The sequence below is a fragment of the Gorilla gorilla genome, chromosome 3 (assembly GCF_029281585.2).
Source record: "Gorilla gorilla gorilla isolate KB3781 chromosome 3, NHGRI_mGorGor1-v2.1_pri, whole genome shotgun sequence".
Taxonomy (NCBI): domain Eukaryota; kingdom Metazoa; phylum Chordata; class Mammalia; order Primates; family Hominidae; genus Gorilla; species Gorilla gorilla.
In genome coordinates, this window is record NC_073227.2 from 143,851,600 (window position 1) to 143,867,371 (window position 15,772).

Sequence of the window (15,772 nt, forward strand, 5' to 3'; positions counted from 1 at the left end):
TCACAAGTGAAGGAGAAATAAAATACTTTACAGACAAGCAAATGCTGAGAGATTTTGTCACCACCAGGCCTGCCCTAAAAGAGCTCCTGAAGGAAGCACTAAACATGGAAAGGCACAACCGGTACCAGCCGCTGCAAAATCATACCAAAATGTAAAGACCATCGAGACTAGGAAGAAACTGCATCAACTAACGAGCAAAATAACCAGCTAACATTGTAATGACAGGATCAAATTCACACATAACAATATTAACTTTAAATGTAAATGGACTAAATGCTCCAATTAAAAGACACAGACTGGCAAATTGGGTAAAGAGTCAAGACCCATCAGTGTGCTGTATTCAGGAAACCCATCCCACGTGCAGAGACACACATAGGCTCAAAATAAAAGGACGGAGGAAGATCTACCAAGCAAATGGAAAACAAAAAAAGGCAGGGGTTGCAATCCTAGTCTCTGATAAACAGACTTTAAACCAGCAAAGATCAAAAGAGACAAAGAAGGCCATTACATAATGGTAAAGGGATCAATTCAGCAAGAAGAGCTAACTATCCTAAATATATATGCACCCAATACAGGAGCACCCAGATTCATAAAGCAAGTCCTGAGTGACTTACAAAGAGACTTAGACTCCCACACAATAATAATGGGAGATGTTAACACCCCACTGTCAACATTAGACAGATCAACGAGACAGAAAGTTAACAAGGATACCCAGGAATTGAACTCAGCTCTGCACCAAGCAGACCTAATAGACATCTACAGAACTCTCCACCCCAAATCAACAGAATATACATTTTTTTTCAGCACCACACCACACCTATTCCAAAATTGACCACATAGTTGGAAGTAAAGCTCTCCTCAGCAAATGTAAAAGAATAGAAATTATAACAAACTGTCTCTCAGACCACAGTGCAATCAAACTAGAACTCAGGATCAAGAAACTCACTCAAAACCGCTCAACTACATGGAAACTGAACAACCTGCTCCTGAATGACTACTGGGTACATAATGAAATGAAGGCAGAAATAAAGATGTTCTTTGAAACCAATGAGAACAAAGACACAACATACCAGAATCTCTGGGACACATTTATGGCAGTGTGTAGAGGGAAATTTATAGCACTAAATGCCCACAAGAGAAAGCAGGGAAGATCCAAAATTGACACCCTAACATCACAATTAAAAGAACTAGAAAAGCAAGAGCAAACACATTCAAAAGCTAGCAGAAGGCAAGAAATAACTAAAATCAGAGCAGAACTGAAGGAAATAGAGACAAAAAAAAAAAAACCCTTCAAAAATTAATGAATCCAGGAGCTGGTTTTTTGAAAGGATCAACAAATTTGGTGGACCGCTAGCAAGACTAATAAAGAAAAAAGAGAGAAGAATCAAATAGATGCAATAAAAAATGATAAAGGGGATATCACCACCGATCCCACAGAAATACAAACTACCATCAGAGAATACTACAAACACCTCTACTCAAATAAACTAGAAAATCTAGAAGAAACGGATAAATTCCTTGACACATACACTCTCCCAAGACTAAACCAGGAAGAAGTTGAAGCTCTGAATAGACTAATAACAGGATCTGAAATTGTGGCAATAATCAATAGCTTACCAACCAAAAAGAGTCCAGGACCAGATGGATTCACAGCCGAATTCTACCAGAGGTACAAGGAGGAACTGGTACCATTCCTTCTGAAACTATTCCAATCAATAGAAAAAGAGGGAATCCTCCCTAACTCATTTTATGAAGCCAGCATCATCCTGATACCAAAGCCAGGCAGAGACACAACCAAAAAAGAGCATTTTAGACCAATATCCTTGATGAACATTGATACAAAAATCCTCAATAAAGTACTGGCAAACCGAATCTAGCAGCACATCAAAAAGCTTATCCACCATGATCAAGTGGGCTTCATCCCTGGGATGCAAGGCTGGTTCAATATACACAAAATCAATAAATGTAGTCCAGCATATAAACAGAATCAAAGACAAAAACCACATGATTATCTCAATAGATGCAGAAAAGGCCTTTGACAAAATTCAACAACCCTTCATGCTAAAAACTCTCAATAAATTAGGTATTGATGGGACGTATCTCAAAATAATAAGAGCTATCTATGACAAACCCTCAGCTGATATCATACTGAATGGGCAAAAGCTGGAAGCATTCCCTTTGAAAACTGGCACAAGACAGGGATGCCCTCTCTCGCCACTCCTATTCAACATAGTGTTGGAAGTTCTGGCCAGGGCAATTAGGCAAGAGAAGGAAATAAAGGGTATTCAATTAGGAAAAGAGAAAGTCAAATTGTCCCTGTTTGCAGATGACATGATTGTATATCTAGAGAACCCCATTGTCTCAGCCCAAAATCTCCTTAAGCTGATAAGCAACTTCAGCAAAGTCTCAGGATACAAAATCAATGTACAAAAATCACAAACGTTCTTATACACCAATAAAAGACAAACAGAGAGCCAAATCATGAGTGAACTCCCATTCACAATTGCTTCAAAGAGAATAAAATACTTAGGAATCCACCTTACAAAGGATGTGAAGGACCTCTTCAAGGAGAACTACAAACCACCGCTCAAGGAAATAAAAGAGGATACAAACAAATGGAAGAACATTCCATGCTCATGGGTAGGAAGAATCAATATCGTGTAAATGGCCATACTGCCCAAGGTAATTTGTAGATTCAATGCCATCCCCATCAAGCTACTAATGACTTTCTTCACAGAATTGGAAAAAACTACTTTAAAGTTCATATGGAACCAAAAAACAGCCCACATCGCCAAGTCAATCCTAAGCCAAAAGAACAAAGCCGGAGGCATCATGCTACCTGACTTCAAACTATACTACAAGGCTACAGTAACCAAAACAGCATGGTACTGGTACCAAAACAGAGATATAGATCAATGGAACAGAACAGAGCCCTCAGAAATAACGCCACATATCTACAACTATCTGATCTTTGACAAACCTGAGAAAAAGAAGCAATGGGGAAAGGATTCCCTATTTAATAAATGGTGTTGGGAAAACTGGCTAGCCATATGTAGAAAGCTGAAACTGGATCCCTTCCTTACGCCTTATGCAAAAATTAATTCAAGATGGATTAAAGACTTAAACATTAGACCTAAAACCATAAAAACTCTAGAAGAAAACCTAGGCATTACCATTCAGGACATAGGCATGGGCAAGGACTTCATGTCTAAAACACCAAAAGCAATGGCAACAAAAGCCAAAATTGACAAATGGGATCTAATTAAACTAAAGAGCTTCTGCACAGCAAAAGAAACTACTATCAGAGTGAACAGGCAACCTACAAAATGGGAGAAAATTTTCACAACCTGCTCATCTGACAAAGGGCTAATATCCAGAATCTACAATGAACTCAAACAAATTTACAAGAAAAAAACAAACAACCTCATCAAAAAGTGGGCAAAGGATATGAACAGACACTTCTCAAAAGAAGACATTTATGCAGCCAAAAGACACATGAAAAAATGGTCATCATCACTGGCCATCAGAGAAATGCAAATCAAAACCACAGTGAGATACCATCTCACACCAGTTAGAATGGCGATCATTAAAAAGTCAGGAAACAACAGGTGCTGGAGAGGATGTGGAGAAACAGGAACACTTTTACACTGTTGGAGGGACTGTAAACTAGTTCAACCATTGTGGAAGTCAGTGTGGCGATTCCTCAGTGATCTAGAACTAGAAATACCATTTGACCCAGCCATCCCATTTCTGGGTATATACCCAAAGGACTATAAATCATGCTGCTATAAAGACACATGCACACATATGTTTATTGTGGCACTATTCACAATAGCAAAGACTTGGAACCAACCCAAATGTCCAACAGTGATAGACTGGATTAAGAAAATGTGGCACATATACACCATGGAATACTATGAAGCCATAAAAAAGGATGAGTTCATGTTCTTTGTAGGGACATGGATGAAATTGGAAATCATCATTCTCAGTAAAGTATCGCAAGGACAAAAAACCAAACACCGCATGTTCTCACTCATAGATGGGAATTGAACAATGAGAACACATGGACACAGGAAGCGGAACATCACACTCTGGGGACTGTTGTGGGGTCGGGGGAGGAGGGAGGGATAGCATTTGGAGATATACCTAATGCTAAATGATGAGTTAATGGGTGCAGCACACCAGCATGGCACATGTATACATATGTAACTAACCTGCACATTGTGCACATGTATCCTAAAACTTAAGGTATAATAATAAAAAAAATGATCCAGTGGACTTACGTACTTGGGTGGAAGAGTAGGATGGGGACGAGGGATAAAAGACTACAAATATGGTGCAGTGTATACAGCTCGGGTGATGGGTGCACCAAAATCTCACAAATCTCTACTAAAGAACTTACTCATGTAACCAAATATCACCTGTACCCCAATAACTTATGGAAAAATAAAAGAAATAAATTACATTTAAAAAGGTAATGCTTCAATGTTTACTTTTTAAGTATCTTGTTTTTAAAAATAGACTTCATTTTTTAGAGCAGTTTTAGATTCACAGCAAAATTGGACAGAGGTGTGGAGATTTCCCATATCTCCCTCCTCTCACATTCATACAGCCTTCCCCACTATCAAAATCCTGCACCAGAGTGGTACATTTGTTTATTAATGAATTTACATTGACACACTGTACACATTATTGTATTAGGGTAATTGTGTCTCCATAGAATGAATTAGGAAGTACTTGCTCGGCTTCTATTTTCTGAAAGAGATTGTAGAAAATGGGTTTAATTTCTTCCTTAAATGTTTGGTAGAATTCACCAGTTAAATCTATCTGGTCCTAGTGATTTCTGTTTTGAAGGCTATTAATTACTGATTCAATTTCTTTAATATAGTGCTGTTCAAATTATGTATCTCTTCTTGGGTGACCTGTGGTAGATTGTGTTTTTTAAGGAATTGGTTCATTTCATCTAGGTTACCAAATTTGTGAGCAAAGAGTTGTTTAAAATGTTCTTTTATTTTCTTTTTAATGTTCACGCCATCTGTAGCGATGTCCCCTCTTATTTCTCATGTTAGTAATATGTGTCTTCTCTCTGTTTTTCTTAGCCTGTCTAGAGGTCATTAATTTATTGCTCTTTTCAAATATCTAGCTTTTGGTTTCATTTATTTCTGTATTTCCTTTTGTAAGTTTCATTGATTTCTGCTTTAATTTTTTTGTTTCATTTTTTGTGCTTGCTTGTGATTTAATATGCTCTTCCCTGCTCCCAACCCCCCTGTTTCCTAAGGTAGAAGTTAGATCAATTTTAGATCTTTCTTTTTTCTAATATATGCATTCAGTGCTATAAATTTTCTCTAAGCACTGTTTTTACTGTATCCCACAAATTTTGTTGTGTTTTCATCTTTATTGAGTTCAAAATATTTAAAAAATTTTCCTGAGATTTCTTTTTGCTCTGTGTGTTATTTAGAAATGTGTTGTTTAATCTCCAAGTATTTTGAGATTTTCCAGCTATCTTTCTGTTGAATGTTTATTTTAGTCTAAGATACAATCAACCTGAATTCCTTTCTCTACTTTTCCCATATATCTTTGTGTGGGGAGCAGGATGTTGTCATAAATTTTCTCAGCTAACTTCTGGATGAATCAATTTGAATTGCTAATGTGTAACTCATAGTTAATAAGCTTCAATCACCTTATTTTCTTCTGCCTTAAACAGCTCTACCTTTATTGTGCTCAGCATAACTGTTTTTTAAAGAGGGAGATTTCCTTTTTAAAATATTTTATTTTTTTATTTTAGGTTCAGGGGGTACATGTGCAGATTTATTACATGGGTATTTTGCGTGAAGCTTAGGTTTGGGCTTCTAATGATCCTGTCAGCCAAATAGTGAACATAATACCTGATAGGTAGTTTTTCAAACCTTGTATCCCCCACTTTTCCATTATGGAGTCCTCAGCGTCTATTTTTCCCATCTTTGTGTCTGGATGTACCCAAAGTTTAGCTCCCACTTATAGGTGAGAACATGGGATATTTCATTTTCTGTTTCTGCATTAATTCATTTATGATAATGGCCTCCAGCTGCATCCAAGTTCCTGCAAAAAACATGATTCTGTTCTTCTTTATGGTTGTGTAATATTCCATGGTGTGTGGGTACCATGTTTTCTTTATCCAATTCACTATTGGTGGGAACCTAGGTTGATTCCTTGTCTTTGCTATTTTGAATAGTCCTGTAGGGAACATACAAGTGCATGTGCCTTTTTGATAGAACAATTTATTTATCTTTGAATATATACCCAGAAATGGGATTGCTGGGTCAAATGGTAATTCTATTTTTAGTTCTTTGAGAAAACTCCAAACTGCTTGCCACCAGGACTGAACTAATTTGCATTCCCACCAACAGTGTATAAGCATTCCCTCTCTGCATTCCCTTTCACCAACATCTGTTATTTTTTGACTTTTTTATAATAGCCTTTCTGACTGGTGCGAGATGGTGTTCATGGTGGTTTTGATTTGCATTTATTTATCGGATGATTAATCATGATGAGCGTTTTTTCAAATATTTGTTAGCCTCTTGTATGTCTTCTTTTGAGAAGTGTCTACTTTTTAATGGTGTTAACTTGTTTTTTCATGTTGATTTAAGTTTCTTATAGATTCTGGATATTAAACCTTTGTCAGATGCATAATTTGCAAATATTTTCTCCCATTATGTAGGTTGTCTCTTTACTCTGTTGATGGTTTCTTTTGCTGTGCAGAAGCTCTTTAGTTTAATTAAGTCCCATTTGTCTATTTTTTTCTTTTGTTGCATTTGTTTTGGAGTCTTCATCATAAATTTTTTGCCTAGGACAATGTCTAAGAGTATTTCCTAGCTTTTCTTCTAGGATTATTATAGTTTGAGGTCTTTGATTTAAGTCTTTAATCCATCTTGTCTTAATTTTTGTATATGGTAAGAGATAAGAGTCCAGTTTCATTCTTCTGCATATGGTTAGCCAGTTTTTACAGCACAATTTATTGAATAGAATATCCTTTCCCCATTGTTATTTTTGTTGACTTTGCTAAAGAGGAGTGGATTGTAGGTGTGTGGCTCTATTTTTGGGTTCTGCATTCTGTTTTATTGGTCTGTCTATTTTTGTACCATTACCATGCTCTTTTGTTTACTGTAGCCTTATAGCACAGTTTGAAATTGGGTAATGTGATGCTACTGGCTTTTTAGTTTTTACTTAGGATTGCCTTGGCTATTTGAGCTCTTTTTTGGTTACATATGAATTTTAGAATAGTTTTTCTAAATCTGTGAAAAGTGACACTGGTAATTTGATAGGAATAGTATTTAATCTGTAGATTGGTTTGGGCAGTATGGACATTTTAATGGTATTGATTCTTCCAACCCATGAGCATAGAATAGTTTTCCATTTGTTTGTGTCATCTACATATCTTATTTTTTTTAAGTATTTTATTTTTTGTGGCTATTGTAAATGAAATTGTATTCTTGATTTGGTTCTCAGGTTTGGTGTATAGAAATGCTGGTGATTGGCCAGGTGCGGTGGCTCATGCCTGAAATTCCAGCACTTTGGGAGGCCAAGGCAGGAGGATCATGAGGTCAGGAGATCAAGACCATCCTGGCCAACATGGTGAAAGCCCGTCTCTACTAAAAATACAAAAATTAGCCGGGCATGGTGGCGTGTGCCTATAGTCCCAGCTACTTGGGTGGCTGAGACAGGAGAATTGCTTGAGCTTGGGAGGAGGAGGCTGCAGTAAGCCGAGATTGCACCACTGCACTCCAGCCTTGGAGACAGAGCAAGACTCCATCTGAAAAAAAAAAAAAAAAAAGAAATGCTGCTGATTTTTGTATGTTGATTTTGTATCCTGAAACTTTGTTGAAGTTGTTTATCAGGTCTACAAGTCTTTTGGCAGAATCTTTAGGGTTTTCTAGGTCTAGAATCATGTTGTCAGTGATTACAGATGACTTCCTCTTTTCTTATTTGGCTGCCTTTTATTTCTTTCTGTCATCTGATTGCTCTGGCTAGGACTTCTAGTACTATATTGAATAGCAGTGGTGACAGTGGGCATCCTTGTCTTGTTTCACTTCTCAAGGGGAATGCTTCCAGCATTTACCCATTCATTGTGATGTTAGTTGTGAATTTGTCATAGATGGCTCTTATCAATCCCTAGTTTGTTTAGGGTTTTTATCATGAATGTTGTTGGATTTTATGCAAAGCTTTTTCTTATCTATTGAGATGATCATTTGGTTTTTGTTTTTAATTCTGTTTGTGTGATGAATCACATTTCTTAATCTGTGTCTGTTAAACCATCCTTTCATCCCAGGAATAAAGCCCACTTGATCATGGTGAACTAACTTTTTAATGCGCGCTGGATTCAGTTTGCTAGTATTTTGTTGAGCATTTTTGCATCTATGTTCATCAGGGATATTGGCCTGTAGTTTTCTTTTTTTGTCGTATGCCCTTGCCAGATTTTGGTATCAGGATGACACTGATTTGTAGAATGAGTTAGGGAAGGGTCCTTTCTCCTCAATTTTTTGGAATAGTTTCAGTAGGATTGGTACCAGCTCTTTGTACATCTGGGAGAATTTGGCTGTGAATCTATCTGGTCCAGAGCTTTTTTGTGGTTGTTGTTTTTTTTCTTTTTATTACTGATTCATTTTCATTACTTGCTATTGGTGTGTTCAATATTTCTGTTTCATCCTGGTTCAATCTTGAGAGGTTGTGTGTTTCCAAGAATTTATCCATTTCCTCTAGATTTTCTAGTTTGTGTGCATAGAGGTGTTCATAGTAGTTTATAAGGATCTTTTGTATTTCTGTGGGATCAGTTCTAACATCACCCTTGTTATTTCTGATTGTGTTATTTGGATCTCTCTTTTTTTCTTGGTTATTCTAGCTATCAGTCTATCAACCTTGATAATCCTTTCAAAGAACCAATTTTTCATTGATCCTTTGTATGTTTTTTGGGGATCTCAATTTCTTTTAATTCTGCTGTGATTTTATATATTTTTCTTCTTCTAGCTTTAGGTTTAGTTTGTTCTTGTTCTACTTCTGTTAGGTGCAAGATTAGGTTGTTTTATGTCTTCTTTATGAAGTCATTTAGCAGTATAAACTTTCCTCTTAATACTGCTTTTCCCACATCCCAGATGTTTTGGTGTGCTGTATCTATTTTCATTTGTTTCAAAAAGTTTTTTGATTTCTGCCTTAATTTTGTTTTTTACCCAAAAGTCATTTAGGGGCAAGTTGTTTAATTTCCATGTATTTATGTGGTTTTGAGAGTTCCTCTTAGTATTGATTTCTATTTTTATTCCACTGTGGTCTGAGAAGCTACTTGGTATAAATTTGATATTTTTGAAGTTATTAAGCAGTGTAAATGCTCCACTTAAAAGACATAGAGTGGTAAATTGAGCAACAAAAAAAAGACCCATCCTTCTGCTGTCCTCAAGAGATTCATCTTACATTTAATGATGACCAAAGGCTCAAAATAAAGGGATGGAGAACGATCTATTATGCAAATGGTAAACTTTAAAATGACTTTTTAAACCTACAACAGTAAAAAAAGGACATAGAAGGGCATTACATAATGATAAGGGGTTCAATTAAACAAGAAGAGTTAACTATTCTAAATATATACACGTCCAATGTTGGTAAAGCAATTGGTAAAGCAAATTATTGTTGAAGGAGGTGCAGAATTGTTATTAAGCTATATTGAGATTTGATTTATGTCCAGGCATGTGGTCAATCTTAGAGGAGGTTCTGTGTGCAGAACAATTATTGAAACAAATGAAAATAGATACACAATATACCAAAACCTCTGGGATGCAGCAAAAGTAGCGTTAAGAGGAAAGTTTATACTGCTAAATGCCTTTATAAAGAAGACATAAAACAACCTAATGTTTTACCTAGCAGAAGTAAATTGGTAAAGCAATTACTCCTAGACCTAAGAAAAGACTTTGACATCCACAGAATAATGGAGGAGATGTCAACACCCTACTGACAGCATTAGACAGATTATCAAGGCAGAAAACCAATGAAGAAATTATGAACTTAAATTTGATACTTTGATGATTGGGCCAAATAGTCATCTACAGAGTACTCCAACCAACAACCACAGAATATGCATTCTTCTCATCTGCATGCAGAACATTCTCTAAGATTAATGACATGCTTGGACATAAATCAAGTCTCAATATACCATAATGGAAATTCTGCAGCCCCTTCTCCAAGTCAGAAACCTAGAGGCCCTCCTAAATTTTTCTCAGTGCCTGAGCTGCACTTATGTAACTGGTAACCAAATTTATCAATTAAGGCTGGGCATTTGGCTCAAGCCTGTAATCCCAGCTTTGGGGGGCCGAGTCAGGAGGATTGCTTGAAGCCAGGTGTTCAAGGCCAGCCTGGGCAACATATGAGATCCTGTCTCTACTAAAAAAATTTTAAAAATTAGTTGGGTGTGGTAGCATGTGTCTGTTGTTCCAGATACTTAGGAGGCTGAGGTGGCAGGACCCCTTGAGTCCAGGAGGTTAAGGTTGCAGTGAGCCATGATTGTGCCACTGAATTCCAGCCTGAGTAATAGAGCAAGACCCTGACCCAAACCAAAACCAGAAACAAAAACTTATAAATTATACATTTGAAGTAGTTCTCTGTGTCTTTCTCTTAATCCCAATTTTCACTAACTTCAAATCTTCTTCATCTCTCACCTTAACTATTAGAGTAGTCTCTTAGTTCATTTTACTGCTTTTAGCTTTATTTCTCTCATTACGTACATATGTATTTATTTATTTATTTAATTTATTGAGACAGGGTCTAGTTCTGTCACCCAGGCTGGAGTGCAATGGTATGATCATGGCTCACTGTAGCCTCCTTCTCCTGGGCTCAGGTGATCCTCCCACCTCAGCCTCCCAAGTAGCTGGTACTACAGGTGCATGCCACCACACCTGGCTAATTTTTTTTTGTACTTTTGTAGAGATGGTGTTTTGCCATGTTGCCCAGGTTGGTCTTGAACTCCTGGCCTCAAGCGATCTACCTGCCTTGACCTCCTAAAGTACTGGGATTACAGGCATGAGCCACCATGCTTGGCCCATAATATAATGTTGATTATATTATCAGAAAAATAATTTTAACATTAGTATAACAGTAGCTCTTTACATATATAACATATATATAACATATATATTGTATATATCAAACATAACATATATATATATTCGTTCTGTTTAAAAGTCTTTAGTAATGCAAAAGACAGACAAACACAAATGTTGGCAAGGATGTGGAGAAAAGAGAACCCTCTTTCTCTCTTGATAGGAGCGTAAATTAGTACAACCACTATGGAGAACACTTTGGAGTTTCCTCGAAAAACTAAAAATAGAACTACCGTATGATCCAGGAATCCCACTGCTAGGTATATACCCCAAAGAAAGGAAATCAGTATATCAAAAAGATATTTGCATTCCCATGTTTATTGCAGCACTATTCACAATAAGCAAGATTTGGATGCAACATCATTGTCTATCAACAGATGAATAGATAAAGAAAATGTGGTATATGTACACAATGGAGTACTATTCAGCCATAAAAAGAATGAGATCCTGTCACGTGCAGTAACATGGATGGAACTAGAGGTCATTATGGCATGTGAAATACACTAGACACAGAAAGACAAACTTCACATGTTTTCATTTATCTGTGGGAGATAAAACATAAAACAATTGAATTCATGGAGATAGAGAGTAGAATGATAGTTATCAGCAGGTGGGATGGGTCATGGATAAGGGGGAAGTGGTGATGGTTAATGCATACAAAAATATAGTTAGAATGAGTCAGATATAGTATTTGATAACACAACTGGGTGACTACTGTCAACGTAATTTATTATACATTAAAAGTAACTAAAAGAGTATAATTGGATTGTTTGTAACAAAAAGAAAAAATAAATGCTTGAGGTGATGGATTAAAAAAAAGTTCTAAGTAGCTTAAAGTTCTTCCAAATGCCTAGAGGATGGGTGCAGACCCCTTAACAGAGCATACTTCACCCTTTTAAAATCTTCTCCTTTAAACTCTGACTCTTGCTTTCATTCCCAGAAATTTGGTTACCATCCTGTAGGCAAAGAGTGAGCATACTTTTGCATGCTCCTCAAGGTCTCCTTGCTGTGAAGTCTTCGAAGGTTCCTTTCCTTCTCTTTGTCAGTTTACTTGCCCCTCTCTTGTTTGTCCCCAGCTCCTTACTTACAAATCTTTCAGGGTTTCTCATATTTTGTTTCAGGTAGCTGTTTATATGCATAATCTCCTGCTGTGAGCACCTTAAAGGTAAGAACTGTGTTTTATTCATCTTTGCTTCCCTTAGCTAAGAGTCTTGCAGGTAATAGTTGCTCAGCAAATGTTTGTTGAATGAACATTGAATGTGGAAAAGCTATATACTAATGTGGTGAAGGCATCATTGTGGCTTCATTAAACCTGAACCATGCAGACCAAAGGAATTTTGTCTGGGGAGAGTGGCAAGGATTAGTGGAGATTCTTGAGAATGGAATGGAAATAAGTTAAAGAGGAGTTCCGGTCTCACCCAGGTCTCTGGAGACACATAGTTGATGCCTTAAGATTAGTAAGGTTTAAAACTTGAGTCTTATGAATCTTTATTTTATTTCTCAGGGATTTCCCCCAAGCTACAAACATTGAGATTTTGTTAGGCAGATCCTTATTCCAAAAAAGAATACCAATTTGTGTTTTAATGGTTTGGAATTGTGGTCCCTCTTTACTTTATTTCAGTAATTTTTGTGCTTTTTTATGCTTTCATTTAGCTGAATCTCAAAACATCAATAAAATCTTTTCTTGCCAAGGTCAACAACTCCCCTAAGAATCTTGCGAGCCCTACTCTCTTCCTGACATTCCCATTCCCTCTGCCTTTCCCCTCCTCTATTCTAGCACTTCAGTAGTGTTTCCCTGTAATAGAGCTATGTAGGCTGGCATGGGCCTCCTCTAGACTGAGTTACCAGAGGGCAGGCAGGTGCCAATTTCATAAAGTTCTCTCCTGCAGGGCCTAGTAAAGTGATTTGCATAACAGAGATGTTTAGGAAGTGTTGGGTGAATAAATAACTTAATAATGACGATAGCCCAATAAAGGCAGTGCAGAGGGAAACATAATGACCTCAGGAGTAATTCGGAGATATTCTTACTTGAAAAGGTTTAAGTAGGTTATTTGGTTTAAACGTTGTATCATCTGAAAACTCAATTTCCTATAGCAACTAGTACCAGATTGAGAGGACATTTTTGTGCTGTTCAGCAATGTGAGGGAAGCTGCCGCTGGAAAGGGGAAAGGAACCAGTGTTTGGAGGGAGGCTGTGGAACAAGATAGAAAATCCTCAAAGGCAGCTAGCTGTCCATTTGCACTCCTAGAAAGAGTCAGAGAATGGAGGGAGGGCAAGGCTACTACTGCAAAGCCACTCATAGAGCCAGCCACAGTGTTTGTGTAGGGAGGGTAATTTCCGATAAAAATAGAGAAAAACTTTTCTTTTTTTTTTTAAATGTTAAGCACTTTAAAAGCAACTGTGGGAAGTTTTAATCATAGGGTGGCTCTTTCTTTCTGAAAGAAGAAAGAGGCATTTCAATTTTAAATTCAGTGGGTTGAAATGATTGTGTCATTTCAGCTAGAGGGGAGCACGTCAGCAAGTGGAAATGTTTTATCGTGGAAAGTATGACTTGAAGATGTCACATTTAAAATTTTAAAAAAGTAAATAATTTCTGTAGTTGGTTTTCTTCCTCCACAAGAACATTTAGAACTTTGCTGCATTTGGAAAGAAAAAGTAAAAATTTCAGGCATCATATTCACCATTGACATAGAAATAGAAGTCTTACTAAATGAGCTGGGTTTCTTAATATTGTGAAGTTATGCAGAGAAAAGAACAAAGATCGCCCCTTAGGAGATAAACTTTGCTTAGAGGTACTGGGGAAGATTAGCCTGTGAGTTTATTTAAGTATTTATGCTTTGATTATGGGAGTTATTTGATAAAAAGAGATGCTGACTAAATTGTAAGGCCCTTGGTTTCCAACTCCGTGTCTTACTTATCACTAAAACATCCTCTATAGTTCATTGACCTGTTAGACATTTGATACAAATTTGCTGAATCAATGAATTTTAGGATGTTTGGAATGTAAGTCTGCATTGATCATTTAAAGATGTCATCAGCCACCAGTAAGTATTAATAATGATGATAAAGGCACTATTTTAAAAAAGATTAATATAGAAATTAGAGGTATAAAATGATGACTTTATGGACTGTCTTCTTGAAGCTGGCATTATTATATGTTTGAACTAACCTGTAGTTTATGGAATATAACAATTTTCAGGGCAGTGTCCTTTTACAGAGCAATCAGACCCAACAGTCAGATTAACTCTGCCTGAATATGAAGAAATATTCAGAATCATGAAGCTCTCAAGGTTATTAGTGATGACTAAAAAATATTGAATAAAGAAACTCCTGGTCAGAGTGATTAGTTGCTCTCTTTATTTAGCTAATTGAAAGATACGGCTAATTAGAAATTTATTTTGCTGACAAGAGACCTTTTCTAAAGTGATTTTTTTCACTTCCACTGTCAGAACTTTAGGCAAATCCCTTTCTTTTGTAGCCAGGACTTACACGCATGGCAATTTTTTTTTTCCCCTTAGGAGAATATGTGTACGCGTATCAAGTAAGGCATATTGTTCATAGTTTCTTTCTAGATGTGTGACATTGTTTTTTCCCTACAGAATTTTCATTTATAATCCAAGATTCTTCGTTAGTAGTAACAAATTACTGTGCCTCATAATGATCTATACTTGGAGCATGCTGGAAAAAGAGTACAGATGTTAATTTTTTATCACAGACATTCTGGCGACAATTAAACTAGTTTTGTTTGTTTGTTTGTTTGTTTTGAGACAGAGTCTCGTTCTGTCACCCAGGCTGGAGTGCAGTGGTGCAATCTCAGGTCACAGCAACCTCCGCCTCCCAGGTTCAAGCAATTCTCCTGCCTCAGCGTCCCGAGTAGCTGGGATTACAGGCGCCCGCCACCATGCCCAGCTACTTTTTGTATTTTTAGTAGAGATGGGGTTTCACCATGTTGGCCAGGCTGGTCTTGAACTCCTGACCTCAAGTGATCCAGCTGCCTCGGCCTCCCAAAGTGCTGGGATTACAGGCGTGAGCCACCACCCCTAGCCTAGTTTCTTCTTTTTTCATGACATTTCTGCACAAGGAAGTCTGTTTTTGTTGTTGTTAGGGTTTTGTTTGTTTTTTGCTTGTATTGCCTCACTAAATGCATTGTTTAAAACCTGGAGTTATTCTCTTTACTAGGGCAATCTCTTCCCACTTAGGGGGTTTGGATTCTGACTGCCTGGATTCCAGTTCCAGTCCTGCCATTTACTACCTGCATGGCCTCAGTTTAGCATCTCTACTGCTCAAACCCTCTAAGTTTCAGTTTCCTCACTTGTAACATGGGGAAAATAATAGTCTGTTGAGAATTAAATGAGATGCACTGAAGGCCCTTAACTGCCCATAGTAGCACATCGTAAGCATTCTGTAATTACTGTTATCGCTGTAGTTGTTTATGTCTCTTCTTCTTTGTCCAGCCTTCCTTCTTCCTATGTTTTTTCCCCTCGCTCAGATCAACTCTCTCACTCAATATTTCCAATATATATTTTTTTCTGGTTAATTTCATTTGTTATATGAATATAGACCATGACATAAAGTAGGGACCGATTTCCATGTGAAGATTTTAGAATAGATACCATCATATACCTACTACAATATGTATAGGAATAACTTATTTG

At 37.0% G+C, this 15,772-nt stretch overlaps 1 long non-coding RNA gene across 4 annotated transcripts in view; it reads left to right on the forward strand.

The window, feature by feature from the left end:
- LOC115934313 (uncharacterized) overlaps nt 1-15,772 on the forward strand; it is a 415,675-nt gene that overhangs the window by 190,025 nt on the left and 209,878 nt on the right. For all 4 annotated transcript variants that reach the window (XR_010133495.1, XR_010133494.1, XR_010133496.1 and 1 more), the window contains one exon: nt 12,239-12,282. This is a non-coding gene — a long non-coding RNA (uncharacterized lncRNA). The remainder of the gene's footprint in view (nt 1-12,238; nt 12,283-15,772) is intronic.